The sequence below is a fragment of the Corvus brachyrhynchos genome, unplaced genomic scaffold, assembly GCF_000691975.1.
Source record: "Corvus brachyrhynchos isolate BGI_N302 unplaced genomic scaffold, ASM69197v1 scaffold175, whole genome shotgun sequence".
Classification (NCBI taxonomy): domain Eukaryota; kingdom Metazoa; phylum Chordata; class Aves; order Passeriformes; family Corvidae; genus Corvus; species Corvus brachyrhynchos.
This window is the reverse complement of record NW_008238448.1, coordinates 4,146,861-4,165,065: the sequence shown is the minus strand read 5'-3', so window position 1 is coordinate 4,165,065 and position 18,205 is coordinate 4,146,861. Positions and strand designations below refer to the sequence as shown.

The following is an 18,205-nucleotide window of genomic DNA, read 5'->3' as shown; positions in this document are numbered from 1 at the left end:
GAGGCAGCTCATAATTATCTGATCCCCTACATTCTTTTTCTCATTCCTCATCTCCTGCTTAGCCACACCCCATTCCCAGTAGCTTGAGCTCTTCATCCCAGTATGAACCAGTGCTCAGACATGTCTTTTTTTCCCTGAAATTTCTAATGCTTTGGAAGAGAAAGAAACCAGTGTTTTGCATTAAAAGTTTTTGCGTGCGGAGAATCTGTATGGCAGAAAAGTCATAGTTCCAATAAAAAGAAAAATTAACACAACTGACTTGTTTAGTTTAATCTAAAGCCTAAAACATTTCTACTGTCAGTGCCATCACAGTGTGCACAGAGTTGTAATTCAGCTCCCTCATGTCCCTACAGCTTTATGTGGAGTAGAACATCTGCATCAGCCAATAATGCTCATGATGCAGCCTCTCAAAATGAACTGAGGCCGCCACACAAGAGGAAAAGTGCCTCCCAAAAGCTCTGTGTGTGGTAGTGCTCCAGCAGGGATGTTGAGTCCTGCTGGACAATCATTGCGCTGAGCTGATCTGGATAGTGCATGGCCCCATCACAACAACGCTGTGCCCAGCGGAGGCACTGGCCCACACTAACGCAGCCCTTGTGCCTCTGCACAGCGTCCTCATGAGCGGCTGCAAGCACGAGCGTCAGGGTCTGCCTGCACCCATCTTCACACAGGCTGTGAAGCACTCCTGCCTTGTCTAGCTCTCCTCCTTTCCCATCTCTTACTATCTGCTAGGGTAATACAAAGAGCAGTAGTTTTCATGGGTTAGCTGAAACACTTCCTTCTCTAGCTCTTGTAACAAAAATGCAGACTTTTTAACCATTTTTTCTCCCTGGCAGCTCTGTCACCTTAAGCTAAGTACAAAGCCAGAACAATCATGGCCTGTAACTAGGACTTACTCTAGAATTGAGGGCCATAATAGCAGTCATTTTGGCTTGTCAAAATTAAGTCTGATATTTAGGTATCTGTATAGGAATTATCCAGTCCTTATTCTAGCAAACTCCCATTGCTTTCACCTCTGTCTGTAGGAATAGTTACAGGTTTCTCTGTTACTATGACAAGGTAGATTGACTAGTTACCACGGGGAAGACACAGAAACACTTTCCTTGTTCCCTTTTCTTTTAGTACTTCATACCTGCATAGGGTTTAAGAATCATCAGAGCCTGCTCCCTCTGGTACGTTGCAGTGTAATCCAGTACATGAGCACAAAAATGTGGGAAACTGCCCCAAAACCAAATCATCTTCCAGACCACCAATAGCTAACCTCACTGTTACTTACCCCAAGGCCTCTTGCCTTCTCCACTACAAACTTTTTGATTGCTACCTCCTTTTTTTTGCCTGTGCTACAAGGTATAATCACACATGTATTAAGATCAGGCTTAATGGCAGGTAAATAAACTTACTGCATCAAGCATTTATTGCTTTCTTCTCTAATCTAGTTACTAATCCAACTGTTTCTGTTAATATGATTTACGTAAATAATATATTCAGAGCAAGTTAGCATCCTAGTCAGAGGTTACTTACAATTTAAGGAAATGCTAGTACTTTATTAACTCCCCCAACACATATACTAGCCATAGTCTTTAAACTTTGATCAAGTTTTCAATGACTGCAGTGAAAGTATCTTATCAAGTGATACTTCATAAGAACCACAAAGATGGTGCTTAATAAGCAAATAAGGGTTATTATTATTATTTAAATTATTTTATATTTTATGTATGCCCAACCCCCCCTTTTTTTGTTTGTTCTATTGTGCTACTTTGAAATGATATCGTAGATGCACACTTGTTCTTGGAAATATGACTCTCCACATTTTTCAAGTTGATAATTCTAATTACTTAGAAACCAGTATCAAATACTTTCCTGGTGTCCTGTTTTTTTCTGAAATAGAGTTAATTTTGTTCATAGTAGAAGGTGGCAGTATTGGGTTAGCGTGTGAGAATAATGTTGATAACATGCTGATATTTTAGTTGCTGCCCAGTACTGCTTACTCTAAGTCAAGGACTTTTTAGTTTCCATTACCCTGCCAATGCGAAGGTGCACAGAAAGCTGGGAGGGAGAATGGCCAGGACAGCTGACCTGAACTGACCAAAGGGATATTCCACACCATAGAACATCATGCTCAGTCTATGAACTGGAGGGATGTTGGCCCAGAGGCATCAATTGCTGCTCAGGGACAGGCTGGGCATCGGTCAGTGAGTGGTGAGCAACTGTACTGAGCACCACTTGTGTTTTTTGGGCTTCCCCCCTCTCTCTTTTTCATCAGAATTATTATTATAATATTGTACTTTTTTTTCCAATAATTAAACCCTTAACCCCTGCATTTTACCTATTTTTTCCAATTCTCCTCCCTGTGCCATGGAGGAAGAAGAGGGGGAGTGAGTGAGTGGCTGTATGGGGCTTAGTTCCTGGTTGGCATTCAACCATGACAACTGGTATTGAAATATACTACATATATTTAATTGTATTGCTCTGCAAATGTAGCAAATATTTAAAACAATGAAAAACTTTAGTGTATTTCTACCCACAAAGGATGAACAGTCTATTTACCATGCTATTATGCAGTGCACTGAAAAATCATGGCTAGGCTGCTTCCCATGCTTAGTTCAAGCCCCCTCCTGAAAATATGGGTTCAGCTTTGTTTCCTTGGATTTCCTACAGTTTAATCTAGATTTTAAAACAAAGGAAGAAGCCAGAAACAAAATTAAATCTTAATGTAACATTCAAGACAGTAATATGCCTAAGGAAGTAAGTTGGTCTTTCTTTTGTCTTGCTCTTTCCTTCCATGGGCCCTTTTTCTCTTCATCTTGCAAAGAAAATGAAAAGAAAAAGAAAAAGAAAAAGAAAAAGAAAAAGAAAAAGAAAAAGAAAAAGAAAAAGAAAAAAAAAAGAAAAAAAAAAAAAAAAGAAAAAGAGAAAGAGAAAAAGAGATAGTGCTAAAAGACAGTAATGAATACCATTATTCCTGAAGTCTTAGGAAACTGGATGATAAGAAAAATAACAGTGACTTTAAAGCACTAAAACTGGCCTCAATAGTTGCTGCAAGTGGTCTCCGTTGTGCCTTTCTATTCTGAAATGTCCTTTCCACCCTTTCTGGCAATCTCACCATTGATGACACAAAGCTTCTCTTGTCACAACTTGTTCCTTCCAAAATTGGAAAGCAATTCCACTCTACAATGACACGTGGACAATGTTTGGCAACCCATCTTTCTGCTCAAAGCAATATCCATTCTCATGCCCTTCACACTCTTGCCTCAGTTTGCCCTGGCCATTCATGGAGGCTGCCTGGCAGCTGTAGAAAGTGGAGTGTCAAATTCTGTAATGAAGTATTCCAGGAATGGAAAATTGGTGTTAATGTTGACCTATGGATTTGGCTAATTAAAGCAATATATATTAGATATTAATATCACTGGCAGTTCTTAGGAAGCTCTCTGGACACTAATTAGGTGTTTAGAATTCCACCATATGCATTCAGTGGAAAACATTCATAGCTCATCAGCAAAGCTTCATGAAAGAAATGAGAAATGCTATCAACATTTTCAGCTACAGTCTTTTCCTGTATTATCCAGATGGAAAAACTATGTGTTCCATGGTTCACAATAGGCTTACACTAGCTTAACTCACAAAAGCTAAACCCGTCCTTTTCTATTTGAAAAAGCCAATAAAAAACTTAGTATGAACTAATATTCCCATCGCACTTTTCCTTGAACTCTTCTGGGTGCTTAATGCTGCAGGTGAGTTTCCACTTTATGTTCTCCAGTCTCATGGTAACAGCTTAAAAATCTTTTCGACTAAAGGTAGTGACACTTGCAAATATTTACCTCCATTCTGAAAAAGTTGCTTCTCTTACATTAGTCAAGTATGTTGGACTGGGTTTTTGATTTTGTGGGGGTTTTTTTGTGTTTTGGTTTGGTTTTTTTTTTCGTTGTTTTTTTTCCCCCTTTCTTTTTTTCTTTTCAGAGCAAAAAGTAAATTGTTCAGAATACAAATATTTTTATAGGGAGATTTCTGATGTAGGGGTGTAAGGAGGAAAAAGAAGGAAAGGAAACCATTGATTTTAATGTGCAAAATATCCCAGTCACACCACAGAAAACTACTTACAAAGTGTTTTAAGGGTTTGAGAAAACATAGAATCTGCCATAACAAGTGGAAATGGAATAGAGGAAATCATTGCATCTTGTTACGTTTGTTGTAACACTAACTTCAGCTGAGTTCTCATACTTACAGTGCAAAGAGGAAACAGTGGTGATTACTATGACACAGTCCTATAGGCTGTATATAAAACTCAATCCAGAGGGCCAAATTCAAATTTTACCAACTATGAAGCTGGGATATTTATTTTATGGGCTGCTACAAAATCTGTTTGGCATTCATGCTCTGTGTAAATGTCAAGGTAGCTATCAAGCAGAGTCTCCATTTTCACAGAAGCAATGTTTCCATATTCTTTTGGCAAGCACTGTGCAGGCAAAGTGTCACTGCAGCAGGTCTGAACTAGATGTGTTGTACTGTATTTGTGTATATCAGAAGTGAAACTTAATTTGTCTTTACATCAAGGGCCAAATGTTTTAAAGCTTTTAAATTAAAACTGCATAGCACCTGCCATGCACAACTCGAAGTGGCAACCACTTCACTTCTTGCTGTATGCTCTGACTAGTGTTCATGTGGATTACATTTTAATATTAGGCTGGAAGCTTAATTATGAAGGATTATTAGCAGATCATGGGAATATTGCAGTGAGATAGGGTCATGCAGAGTAGAATATTAAGAGCTGTCTAATCTTTGACCACTTTCTCCGTATCATTTTGGAATCATCATGCAAATAGAGCTACTCACAAAACTGTTCAAGGCATTTTCTTCATCTTCCTTCTTCTCAGAGATCTGTTGCTGGATCTCCTGAAGAAATCTGATTGTTTTGGTTTTTTATAGGCTTTTTGGGACAGGGACCATGTGTTTCCTTCATGCTTTTGCATCCTGCTAAACATACCTCTGGAGACAGACAGATAATAACACGCTTTGTACGTGGAAGTCCTGTGGCAGTAAAGGCACTTTGGAGGATAGGAGATAACACCTGTGAGGGACATTGGAGTCAAGACAAAATATGTGTGTATAGCAAGTCAATCTGAAAAGAGGTCATAATAAAATTGCAGTAGAGTGTAGGTCTAGTAAAGGCAGTTAAGCTTTATTTGATAGCAGTGATCAGAATACAAGCAACACTATTTTTCTGTAGAGGGATGCAGTGTGGTTTTAAAATAGCACTTATGTTGGCTTTTGTCACATTAACTGTGGGAACTCTGGTGGAAATACATTTAGGTACTTGAAGACCATAAGTTCAGAGATAAGCTTGGCCGATACCGTGAACAGCTTGCCTGAGAGGTAAATTGCATGCAGAAACTAAACATGACAGCCAAAGATAAAACACTTATTATGATTAATACCAGAAGATGTAACAGGCTTTACTTACTGCAGCCCCAGGAAACCTCACTTTTACCAGATAATGTTTACAACTCCAATTGCACTCACAGGGCAACCACATGCTTTTTTAGTAGATGGTCTCTTATCTGTGAAACTTCTCACCCATGTGAATTTTAACTTCTGCATTATTCATGTGAATGTTTTAGGAGATTTACAACTCTGTAAGATTTTGTACACCCATTAAAAACCGAAAACAGTCTGACAGCAAGACAAATTTTAAGAATGCTGTAGATGAGGAATGTGACAGTCTTGTGAGCAGTTTATACTATGAAGATTGCTAAGTGAACATTAGCTTATGTAGAAGGTGGCAAGTAAGGTTCACTCCCATATGTATATTGTCCTGTAAATATCTGCACAAATGACCACACTGCATTTCTCATCTCCTATATGACAAATGATAAAGTACTGTTTTCATTTAAATGCAGTAAAAAAATTTAAAAAATCAGAATAAAATATTTTCGGCATTATTTTAGCATCTCTTTTAGTTCCCTTTAAGTCATTCTAATTTAGATTTTTAGTTCCATTTCTGAAATTTATTTTGCTTGAGTAAACAAGAACAAATCCTGGTGGAAAGATATTAATGCCACTTCTTTCAGCTCAGCAGAAAAACCAAATTATTCTTCTACTATAAATTTTTTTCCTTAGTCTGATAATAATCAGTACTTATACTAGAGGACTATGGTTCCAATACAAACCAGTAGAACACCACAAGGGAGATTTTATTCAAATATAGTTTTAAATGTGGCAGATGAAAAGAGAATTTTTATATTTGTTTTTCTTTTTATACAGAATGAGTAACAGGCAATGTATAAAACATTGGAAAGGAACATAAAAGCAACAGATAACCCATATGGAACATTAGTAGTGGAAAGCCCTTTCTATAATATTTGAAATATTTTGAGTTACTTGGCCTATTCTACAACACTAATTCATAGTAGCTGTTAGAAAAAAAAAGATTTAGTTTCCTGATGGCTATAGATTGGACCAGAATGGTATTCATGATAGTGATAGAATTATTTAAATAAAGTTGTGAGAGAAGTATTGAACTTTTTAATAATGATTTTACAAAATTATTTACCTATCAAATCACAGAGTACCTAAACATAAGCCAAGGAGAAGGTCTCACCCTCTTGCACATACACACACAAACAGGATATATAGTTGAAGGAGGAAGCAGTAGGGAACACATGCTCTCCTAAAAATGCTGCCAGAGCCAGGAATCTGCCCTCACTCAGCCAGGAAGACAGACTGACAGTGGTGACGAGACATCAGCAACTCAAGGAGAGCAGCTCCAGCCCTTTCTGGGTGGCAAATGGAAGCAGAAAGCAGAATGATAAGAATGTTGCTGTCACCCTGGGACTGCTCTCAATCAACATAACCAGTGCTTGAAAAACCATGAGCAGCTGGATGACTGGAGGCTGGAGACATCACCCCTCCACACCTTCACCCCTCCAGCCCTGTGACCCCACACTGTCTGCAGGGCATCCTGCAAGTGGAGCTTGCCTGCGACCTGGGTCAGACAGGGCTGATGTCCCCATGTCACTCCCAGGCCCTTCAGAGTGAGCAGAGGGGATGTTTTAGCAGATTTCAGTATGGCAAAGTTGCATGTGAGCTGATGTCTTTCCTACCAGTCTCCAATTGCCTGTGTGACACACTAAAGAGAGTCTAACAATGGCTGATTTTTTGCTTCTCTGACTAAAAGAGACAATAATAAGGAAATTAGTCTTAGCTTGATTTAAAATAATTTTTTAATTTATTGAAGAAAAAGCAGTAAAATTTCTTTGATTCAACAATAACAGGAGAACTATTTCTCTTTGTCTTCTTCTGTTTGGGGCTGTCAATGTTAAGTTCTTTTTCAGAAAGCTAAAGCACCCTAAATAATTATATAATTCTGAAACCACAAGCATAGTCATACACTTATCTCCTTACTAATCTTTCCCCAAATGAATAGTTCAGAACTTCCCAACAAATGCAACCTGAATTTATAGCGGTTTTCATTCCACAGACTCATGTCCTGTGTGATCCCAAAATGTTCTCTCTCGTATTTTTGTTTCGTGGTCAGTGAAGTCCTGCATGAAACAAAAATTGACTCAGTTCCAATATTGGTCTCTTATGACACTCCATGTAGGAACAATGGAGAAAAATCTCACGAGATAAACATTGTAATAGAAGCAACAATACACTATCTCCAGAGAATATATGACTTAGAATAGGATTTTATTTATCAGCTTAGAGAACTGATTAAATTTCAAAATCAAACTATTCCATATGAGCTAAATAACTTTGTACTTGTACAAGTAATATCATTGCTGATGCCATATCATTGCTTTATGCATATACAGTCCTCAAATTTTTATTTGCAAAAAGAAAGAAGCAATAAATAAGAAAATCCCAAGCAATGAGTCAAGAACTCCATACTTTTTTTTTGCTTGACACCTTTCCAAATTTTTATTTTTAACATCTTTTAACCGGTTCTAGTCATTTGTGAATATATCTAATAAATTGGTTAGACTTGCAGTTAGCATTATTATTTTTTTTTTAAATAAAAATCTTTTTTTTTTTTCCACTCCCACCCTTTAGAAATATGTCAGTTTGGGAAAACAACCCTGTGATCCATATGTCTATCCACTAACTTCAAAAACATTTTCAGTAGGGAGGGTTCCTTATTATGATGCTAAACTTCTGGTCAAACTGCGACATAAAGTCCACTAGTTAAAGATTCAGCAGCATGACAGCTAAGGCATTAGCCTGGTACTTGAGAGCTCAACCTCAAATCCCAGCTCTGTACATCTAACCTAGCAACCTGAGCCTCATTCCTTGCTTTCTCTTGAATTTTGTCCCTTGCAATGGGCAAAATTTCTTGTAATTCAGTCTGAATGCATCAGGTTCTTAAAAACCAAAATGATATAAAGTTTATACAAAACATTTCTCCCCAAACAGAAACAACATAGTATATAATTTCCTGGTAATAACTAACCCCAAGATTTTTTTTCTTAATTAAATTAGGCATTAAATCAATGCAGCAGATTTATTTTCCTGTTTGTATTTTTTATTAATTAAATCTGCGCCATCTGCCTCTGTTTATCTGTTTCGCAATCCTTTCATCTAGCATTGTATGTTTATATTTTAAATGCTTATTAGCTTTTATGATGGATCTTGTGACTGCAGAATGGTAGCTGCAGAGGCAGTTGTCCTGAAAGGATAACCGAAAGCTACAAAATAGCAGCACAGAAAGCTCTGAAGCACAGAAAAACAAGGGACAAGATCATCTAACAGAATAGACAATCAAAATAACGCTGTGTTAGCGAGAAGTCATTTAAACACAGCAGCATAACACAGAGAGACCTCTTCTACACGAGCAAGGATGTGGGATTAGTTTCTATATACTACATTAATAATTCAGAATACAAACAGAAGAATTTCAGATCTGTCAATCTAACACGTAAAGCACTCTCTTTATTAAAATAGTCAGCTTTCTCCCCAAATGGATATTAAATTGTTCTGTATCCTGTAGTAGCTTGCAAGCTACAAAAAAGCATGTATACGTATAATATTTACTCATGGACTTGAGCTCTCATCATCTGATATCAATTTAATCTTTATTTCTAGAATTTTTTCTCTTAGAACAAAAACCTCTAATAATTTCCTCCTGAAATTACATATTGCATCTCTAAATACATGGTTCATTATACAGAGTCCTTAAGATTAGACTAATTTATCATATTGAATTTCAGGTGGTACCATTCTCCCCAAACAACTGAAGTCAAGCACTGTTTGCCACAATTTACAGAGACAGACATGTAACACGTCAGCATGAAAATATAAGAAGTGCAATAACTTTTAATGCTGAATGGATGAATAATAAAACTTTCTGTTCTGATTTACGTCACAGACAGTCATAAATTAAGATTTTTCACAAAGTTTTGAACTACAATAAGTGATATATTTCAACAGAAGTTATCTATTGCAAACACATTTCTTGAGAATTTTTGGGTTTTTTGTGGTAACAAATTTTTAGTGAAGTTATACATAGACATGAGAGAATCATGGTAAGAATTTAAATAATAGGAGTTTGATGCAACACAATAAAGAAACAGTCTTGTTATCTGCTAGAGGAAACAAGTGATTTCTGTAGGTATAGGTCATTGATTTAAAGGTAAAAAGAAAAAAGGTATAAAGAAAAAGCTGAGAGGAATAGGGGAATAATTTCTCAACCAATACTGATTGACAGAAGGTATACAAAACCCCATATATTTTCCTCTTTTTATACAACTCAGTGAAGTTAGCCTTTTATTCAATTTAATTTGGAGGAGACTAAGGCATTTTTTTGGGTTTTTTTTTGTTTTTTTTTAATATCTGGAAAGGTAAGAATTGTAAGCACGTGTAACAATATAATTACCTATGAGTAACATTAACTATCAGTCTGACCCTTTCTCCAGCAGTCCTCTCCAGGCCAGTTACAACTACAAATACCAAACCACAGGTGACAATAATAGAAAGAGTCACACAGAATGCGTCTAGAGAGGCATCATCTGTTTTTCTGTAAAACCATTTTGGAGGAAAATTCCACTGTGCAAAGGCCATCCAGTGGGCAATGATCTGACTGTGCAGTTCTCACATCACTGCACCTTAGCAGTAGAAAAATGACCTTGGTATGTAACAAAGCAAATCTCCACACTGATTTGGAGCAAGAGGAAGGTTTAAGGACTGCGCTCTGGCTCCTTATCAAGTTTAAATCTTTACCAGACAAGATTCCAGTGGAAATCCAAATCCACAGGTTCTGAAGGATCACAATTTCTCCTAAATTACCCTCAGACAGCTTGAGACAGGTCTAATTTCACTGAACAAGTGCAAGCCATCTTTTCAGCGTGCTGCTTCCATGTGTTCTGAGCTGCGATGTACATACCACAGCCATTCTCACACCCCTCATGAAAGGGTCCCACAGGTGCAGCTATGGCCCTGTTGTTCAGCAAGTCAGCCAAAAAAATTCCTTCCTCCCCTTGGCACATGGGAGGTTTGAATGCATACTTTTCATTAGCTCAATTCAGAAGTCCATTCTGAACTGTCTTATCCTAAGTATAAAGAAAAGCCAAACCTTCATGCCTCCAACTCTCTGTCACTGGCCTACAAATAATCTTAAGCTCCATTTATGTCTTCCTGGGTAAATACATATGCAGGGTTTTTTTCTGTCTACCAGATGTATTCTTTCTTAAATGTGGAATCATTCTAATTTAGGGTCTAATCCTGTAAAAACTTGCTGCCCTGACTTTAAGGCCTTGCAAAACTTTTTTATTTATTTTCATCATAAGTACCATAAGCCTGTCAGAAGCTTTTTGAAAGACTGCTCTGGCTCAGTAGCCAGAAGTTATTTATCAAACCTGAAAAGGACAGTCCCAAAACTGTATTATTTTTTAACCTACTTGCTAAATCTGACAAAATATATTAAGATTTCTGATTTTGTAAGTTAAGAATCACTTCCTTCTTAATTGTACTTAAAAAGCTCCACTAATTCTGGTGGAAGATCTGTGGAAGAATATGGGCCAGTAATTTTAGATTGCACAATACACTTTTTTTCTGCTAAAATCTTTATTATTCATTGACTTTAGATGCCTACTAAAATCTGCATTTTTATCATAGGCAGGAATAAACTGATACAAAACATATATCTCAAAAACTCTCCAGATTTAGGCCAGAAAAGAAAGAATCTATCTTTGAATCAGATATTTTATGACTTGAGCAGGAATTAATAACAAAAAAAAAATAAAGGTATTAATTAATTGGTTCTCAGCTAGAACCAATTAATTAATCACATCCCATCACATGGGATGACTATCTTTATTCAGTATTTCATCTTCACTTAAGTGTACAAAACAGAAAAACAAACATGAAAATACTAATAATCATATCATTTTGATTTACAGATGTCCAGGCCTCAGCTGGTGACACAGGAACTCCAGGGAACATAGACAGAATGTGGTTCTACTTCCCCTCCTAGAAATGAAACCTCCTAGCACAGTTTTGAGCTAAGCTGAAGTATTTGTTCAGCATGGGGAGAATTAGATGTTCATTGACTTCAGTGAGAAATTATGAAGCCAAAAGAATCTTATTGTCTGCAACACTGAAGCATAAATTAGACCTTACATGTGCACCTGGGGGAAGACCTGAGGGTGTTGTCTGACAAGAAGCTCAACCTGCCCCAGCAATGTGCACTCGTGGGCCAGAAAGCCAGCTGTGTCCTGGGCTGCATCCAGAGCAGTGTGGGCAGCAGGGTGAGGGCTCCCCCTCTACTCAGCTTTCATGAGACCCCTCATGGAATGCTGCATCCAGCTGATCTTTAAGGACCCTTCCGACCCAAGCCATTCTATAATTCTATGATACACCCCCAAATTAGCATATGAACACACAGGCACGCAAATCGTGGAACACGGTAGGTGGAGACTGGGTTCACTGCAGATCAGCTTTCTGTACAAATGCAGAACCCAGCACCTCCAGGACTCCGGAGAACAATCCTGCTTGGCAACTTACAGGTTTAAGAACTGGAATTCAGAACTCCCCCACAAGTGCACAGGGGACGCACAGTAGCTGCAACATGTCTGACACGGCACTTGTGCACTGAACATCGATCGTGGAGCACTGCAGGGCCTCACTGTAGGTCAATATAGCCTCCTGTCTCAAAGGAGAACTGCTTCCAAGACAAGTAGGTATTTCTAAATTATTTCTAGGATTATTAAAGCATGCTCTCCATACCAGATGTGAGCTCTGCAGTGGCAGCTGAACTCTGCAAGTCTACTGGAGTGCATTAGAAGAGTGGGAAGCTCTAAGTGTTTAGGAGACAGAGACATTTAGCTGTACATTTCTCTCTCTCCTCCCTTCACCCTCCCCCTCGTCTTTATTATAGTAAAGTGTTTCATGCGTTCACTACAGTATTTCCTTTAACAAAATTCTTCCTTCTGCCTCAGAACCATGCACAACCTGGCACTTGGGGAAAAATTTTTGGCTACTTTACCATATGCACCATGTCTAAAAATAAATCTATGAGCTTTTTCACTACAAAGATAAAAAGGTCATCCTTCCTCTGCACAGGCTTTTGTTCATATTTGAAAAAAAACTGCTGTGAAATACTACTTTGTTAAGTTTGTTTTGAAATGTCTGTAAATGTAAAAGATCAACTGATTCAGACCTGACAATTAATTTTATCTTACTGGCAAAAAATTTTCTTATAATGCAATTGACATCTGAATTAATAAGCGATATTACTTTTAATGAGGTGATGCACAACCTCTCTTTCTCTCATTCCCAAGTGTTTATTACAACTAATTTCTTTAGTGAATGAATTTATTTCTGCATGTACTTTTTTTAACAATTCACAATTTACATATCTATTAAAATGCCAGATATGGGAGCGGTAACAGTATCTTTGTGTAGACTTCTCATTTTTGCTGATTTTGCTCTGAGAGTCTGGCTAGCTTCACAAAGTATCCAGATAAGGCAAATTGCTGGTGTCATGTGAACTATCTCACAGAACAAGTTCTCCCAATGGCTTTAGTGTATTTGTGCCAGTAAACTGTATAATACTTAAAATTTATTATTTAAATAGGAATACACTATTAAAAAAAAAATCCAGTCAATAAAGAATACAAGCAAATTATCAGTTTCAGTTTGGGCTGAAAAAAAATTAGTAAATTCTATTTGTGCTGGAGGTAGCTGATATATCAAACTTAGAGAAGCAGCCTGATGTTTTTCTGGACAAACAAATGAAGTTAGCATATAAACAAAAATCAAGATTTTTCTGTATGTTAAAAACGTCATCATGGGGTACTTTAAAAATGATTTAGGAAGGTTGGTCCTTTTAATTCCTTTCAAAACCAAGCATTTCTAAATAAAACCTACATGGGCTCTTGAATGAATTATGTCCTTTGTCAAACATTTCACTGCCAGGTCACAGCCCCCCATGAATCAAACAGGTTTGGTGAAATCTGTAAATGAGTATTTCAGTCTCATCAGAGAAAGAGACTGCTATGGGATGAAGGTTTATTATTAGAATATGGCTTTTAGGCGACAAGACACAACCAGTCTAAATGACCTGTGCTTCGAAGGTGGAAACTGTGAGTGACAACAGTAACGACAAGGAGTATCATGAAAAGACTAAAAACCAGTCAAATGAAATCCTACCAGGAGTGTGATTCTACACTGCTTTGCATCATCTCCTAGTCACAGACATCCTTACAAAGCCAGTATGAAATTTACACAGGTTTTAACACTGATGTTGCACTAATCTCTCATACCAAAGGGTGGACAAGCAACGCAGATTTATATTTACATTTGTTTTGACCTTTTTCATATTTGAGTGATACATATATTGTTACATAGATACATGGTTTTTATGTATAAAAATGCCATATATAGATACACAAAATTTAAATCTATCTCTTTTAAATATATATTTAGCTACACACACATGTATTTCCCTTCTTTATTGCTGAAAACTGAAGCTCTAAGAAATCTTTTTCATACAAATAAATGAAGATCAACTTGAGTAACTAGCTTTAGTCTGTATCTACTGGATAATTTCTGAATGTTTGCTTTCAGTTTTAAGCCATGCTTGCATATTATTACCAGTGACAGTAAAGCACACATTTGTAGGTAATGCTCTAATCTCACAGCCAACTCCAGTAATCTTGCACTGTGAAAGGCTTCTGAATGAAATTATTTTACTGCTGATATGCATGCGAAATACAATAGTTGTATATACATGACAAAAATCATAGAAACGTTAATTTAGGAAGAGTAAAAGGAAAAAAGTAAGCAGTCAATGGCATGCAAATCTTTGCTAGATGTTCCCTCGAATTCACAGGGAAAAAGTATTTTTTTGCTGCAAAGAGCCTGTTCTCTAAACCTTTGCTTCCTTGAGGAACTCACTCTGCAGAAATTCAGTGTGACTCTCCCATGTTGTCAGCAATATATACACATTTCCTCTGTGCTTCCTGCAGCACTTTTTACTCTGTTTTGAAAGTGGGATAATCCCTCTGACCTGGAACTAATTTCATTACTAGGTGTGCATGTGGGGAAGCTAACATACCATAGCTGATACTTCATACATTCACAGCTTACCTAACCATGTAGCAACATCCCTATGTGTAGAGAAACTGTAATACCACGGAAGAAGACATAGGAAAGATTTTTCTAATTTAATTTAATTCCTATTTTTCTGTACTAACCTATAGGCTTCAAGCCCATTAGTTTAACATGCTTTACTCACACAATCTCCATGCTGTTTGTTAGCTGAATAAATTATGAGACAACAATCCAGGAAGAAAATTTGACATAACTGCTATTCTGCAAAAGCTTCTTCAAGTATCTGAGTTCACATTAACAGATCTATGGTCTACCATAAATCTACCCAGATGCATAATGTAGTCTCATGATCTGGTCTTTTATATTATAATCTAATTAGTGATCTAGTCCATTACATTATAAAAAACTCTCACACTGAAGTTCGTCAAATAATAAACAGGTAATATCAGTGAATAACAGGGCAGATTCATTCTGTCCTTTACTTAAAAAGGACCCTGTTACCTATTTGAAAGCACATGACTATTGATTCTTTACAGTATCCAGAAAGCTCTCTTATCATTAATCTGAAAGAACATGCATAATTAGAAGGTGGCAGGGCATAATGCAGTACATTTAACTAATGCAGCAGAACAATAACAGCAGAAACAACATATAGGCCTCTAGGAGTCATTCCTCATCCAAACTGTTGGATTAATTCTGTTGAGAGATAGTTTGTCAGTGACTGATTCCATGATGGAAACACCAATGGAAAACTGCACAACAGAAACACTTAGCAGGTTTTGACACCCTGCCTTCACATTGGGCAGAACTGGACAGCAAATTACAGAGTATCTGAGGCTGAAAAGCAATTCTGGAGGTCTGTACTCTAATTCCCCAGCCCAAAGTAGGTTCAGCCAGGACAGATGGCTCAGGGCCTACCTCCCCCAAATCAAGTTTTCTTCTTTTTTTTTCCCCCCCCTTCTTTTTTCCCCCATCCTCTCGGCATTTTGAGTTCTTTGGATTTCCCTTCTCTTGTTATGAAATTTTGAATTGTGTTCTGGTGCTGAACAAAAATCACAGTTGAAACACAGAAGCTCACTAGAAAGCCCTGGTAATGAAGGTTCTCATTTTCTCACATTCAGAAAGTCAAGCATTATGTAAATAAAAAGATACTATGAGACAATATAACCGCAAAAAGTGGCCTTACAATACAGTTCAAATAAATGGAAATTTGCATGTATTCAGTGGTGTACATTAGGTGACTAAAGTCAGTCTTTCAAGTCCTAAGTCTCATATTACACCTCACTGAACCCAAAAGACTGAGAAAAGCTATTACCTTTCACATGTAATTTCACACCAAATTTTGGAAAAAAAGCTGCAGACACAAACTAGGTGGCATGAATTCAATAAAAAGATTCACTGGATGCTGTGAGGGTTTGGGGATAACTCTTGTTCTGCAAAGCTCTACCAACAGCTCCCACTTACAATAACACATTTAATGTCCTTATCTTTGACAACTGGATAATCTTTGTTGGACCAGCAAATTTTGTTTGAAAAACTGAGAATTTTCTGAAAAAGAAGTATCAGAGAGAAGCTCCCTCAGAGAACTTCTAGGAAAAAAAAATACAAAATGAGGTTCAAGATTTAACTGGATTTAAAAGAGGACCTTTGACCATAGCCCAATGTAAAGATCTTAGTCCAAATTAGAATAGTAATTGAAATGACACCATGAATATCATGCCATTGCTCTAACAGATAAAATTCTTGTAGTAAACTAAATTAATTAAAAATGAGGACATTATTATTACCTACTTGGCCAAGGGTGAAAATTTCCAGCATAATTTAACTAAATAAGTGTAATTTTTTAATATAAAAATAAACCTTATGAGAACATTAAGAAGCCCAAATCAGTTTTTTAATTTGTACAAGAATCTTTCCTTCATCCCTAAAGTCACTTCTTCTCTCCCAATACCAGCAAAGCTTTAGACAAACACACAGACAGATAAGAGAGAAGCAAAGACCCCGTCCATGAAACTGTGTTATGAGAAGAGCCCTGCTGACACGGGAGCAGGAACATGCATAACATCAGTAAGTGCCTGCAAGCACATGGGCAGATACCAGATGTCAGGATGCCACCCCACAGTCACCGCCATGGCTGGGCTAAGAGGAGCTCCTTCAAGCACAGCTCATCTTGCACCTCTGTTTGTCATGAATTGAAGCTGAATTGATGATGTGCCAACCCAGCATCTGGCCACAAGGAAGTCTTTCCCCTGCTTGCCTCCAAAGGACCCCGGGCATGTTTGCAGATGCAAAGTTGGCCGCAGGAAGAGCTTTCTAAGATGGGAGGAAAACGGACCACCTTTCACCCCAAACCCTGACTCTGCAAGGCTTCAATAACTGCTTTAACTTGTGCAGAAGGCCAGATGGACACAGGATAACTTCATGAACTGGAAAAATACAAGCCACCATCAATAAGTCCTCACAACTGGGTGGAATGAATTCAGCCTCAAATGAAGGTATGTGGGGGCAAAAAGGCAAAAGAGGTCTTGCCAATGAGAATAAACACTATGAAAATGGAGTCACTTCCTTTGTTTTTCTTCCTTCCCTGATTAATAGATGATCATATCAATACCTATAGTTCAAAATAAAAACCAGTACAACATTTTTTGAGAAACTAAATGAAACTACTTGGCATTTCTTATTTATTGATAAGGAATAAGCTTGATAGTTGCTGATATAAAGCAGCAGTCCAGAACTGACATTAACCAGCACAGACTGTGATGTCAATGTTATAAATCATACATGGGAGTCTCATGTTATGCAACATCCCACAAAGTGGAGCACTAGCCATTTTTTGAAGCAATAAAGTTGAAGGGTAAGTAGGTTACTTATTGTGTTACAGCACTCAGACTTCAGCTAGTAAACACTGAAAAATATACAGATGGATATTGGAGTCTCTAAATCAATCTGTAATTTCTGAACTGAAATTATAGACCAAAGCCCAAAAAGCGATGTAGTCCTGACAGAGACTTTGAAAAGTAAAACAGAAGAGGTACCATTATATAATTATATCTGTGAGGAAGAAATGCCATTAAAAGCTGTAGTCAGATTCCAAAGCTATAACTGTAGCATGAAGCTCATAGGTTAATCATGTTTTTAGAGGAACTATAGGTAACCAACACCTAAACAGCTATAGGATACTCAAAACTACATTCTACTTCTTTTAGTAGAATCTACATTCAAAGTTCTTTTAGTTTACTGCATTTACTGATAGGAGAAATTCAGAGTAACAAAAAAAATCCCCAAACCAAACCAACCCCCTTTTCCTCTCTCAAGCAGAGTTTCATAATACTTTTTAAACGGAGGGAATTGATGCATGTCATTTTAAGTTCCAAGGCTGCTCAGGGGCAGGAACAAGTGAAAGAAGGTAAGCTAGAAAGTTCCCTTTCAGTGGAGAGAAGACACAAGCCAGAGCAAATCAACTCTGATCTCTTTTCTCTTCAGTATCTTCATTAATGAGAAAGGGTCAGCAGAAGGAAGAATGAGGGAGTTGACACAAGATGCTCCAATCCGGTGACATGACCAAGAGTTAAAAACCAGTGCAACTTCGTATCAGCCATTCCTTGTTTCAGTTTCATACAAAATTTAATGTTGGTATTCAACCTAAAATTGGCATACAACA

At 37.3% G+C, this 18,205-nt stretch overlaps 2 long non-coding RNA genes across 4 annotated transcripts in view; one reads left to right on the top strand and one right to left on the bottom strand.

Annotated features, from left to right (window-relative positions):
- Positions 1-18,205, bottom strand: part of LOC108447301 — a 309,215-nt gene that overhangs the window by 139,361 nt on the left and 151,649 nt on the right. The gene's annotated exons all lie outside the window — the stretch shown is intronic.
- LOC108447302 lies at positions 11,925-17,101 on the top strand. The gene is made up of 2 exons (XR_001862791.1): positions 11,925-12,166; positions 16,499-17,101. It is a non-coding gene; the product is annotated as an uncharacterized LOC108447302 (long non-coding RNA).